This window comes from Gorilla gorilla, chromosome 1 (genome assembly GCF_029281585.2).
Source record: "Gorilla gorilla gorilla isolate KB3781 chromosome 1, NHGRI_mGorGor1-v2.1_pri, whole genome shotgun sequence".
Lineage (NCBI taxonomy): Eukaryota > Metazoa > Chordata > Mammalia > Primates > Hominidae > Gorilla > Gorilla gorilla.
In genome coordinates, this window is record NC_073224.2 from 131551589 (window position 1) to 131552699 (window position 1111).

The window sequence follows — 1111 nt, forward strand, 5'->3', positions numbered from 1 at the left end:
TTTTAATTTTCATCAAAGTAATATGTATACATAGTAAAAATAAGGTAGTGCTGAGGAGTTTATACTGAAAAACAACAGCTGTCTGCCACACTTCCCAGTTCCATTTTCCAGAGGAAAACTGCCTCCCTTTTTTGATAAAAAAAATTACATATTTTTGAGACGGGTTTTACTCTGTTGCCTAGGCTGGAGTGCAGTAGTGTGACCATGGCTCACTATAGCCTTGACCTTCCAAGCTCAGTGGATCCTTCCACCTCGGCCCCTTGGGTAGCTGGGACTACAGGCGTGTGCCCCCGTGCCTGGCTAATTTTTTCATTTTTTGTAGAGACAGGGTCTCACTATGTTGCCCAGGCTGGTCTCGAACTCCTGGGCTCAAGCGATCCTCCCACTTCTGCCTCCCAAAGTGCTGGGATTATAGGTATGAGCCACAGTGCCTGACCAAGATTAAAATTTTTAATCACTGATTTTTATCCCTTTATTCCTTTAAACTGCCTCCTGCAAAGTTACAACTGAAAATAATTTGGTGTGTATCTTTCAAGACTTTATTTCTACGTATTGTACTTATTCTCTATAATAAAAACAAGGATTTAGCTACCCTCTCCCAGTTTTTGATAGCTATTATTATAGTTTTATTCTTGGTTGCTTTTATACCTTTAAATAAAACACTTAAACCTCTAGTTTTTGTCCCATCAGCCATATATAATACCTCTTGACTCCCAAGCTATATTTATATAATCATGATTATTTATTGGATACTTACTATGGCGACAGGCGCTGTTCTAAGTGCTCAGTGAACAAAACAGAGCTCTCAGGCTCATTGGCACTTACATGGTAGTTGGGGGTAGGGGTGTTCAGATACAGAAATTATATAGTAGACATTGATGGGGTGTTCAGATACAGAAATTATATAGTAGACTTTGATACATTCAAAATAAAAAAAAGGTAAGACAGGAAAAGATGGTTCAGGAATCTGGAAAGTGGGAATAATGATTTTAAATCGGGTGGTCAGATTTAACTTCACTGAGAGATGATGTTTGAGCAGACATAAAGGCAGGGAGGATATTATTCATGTAAGCATTTTAGGGAAGAGAGTTCCAGGCAGAGGCAACAGCAA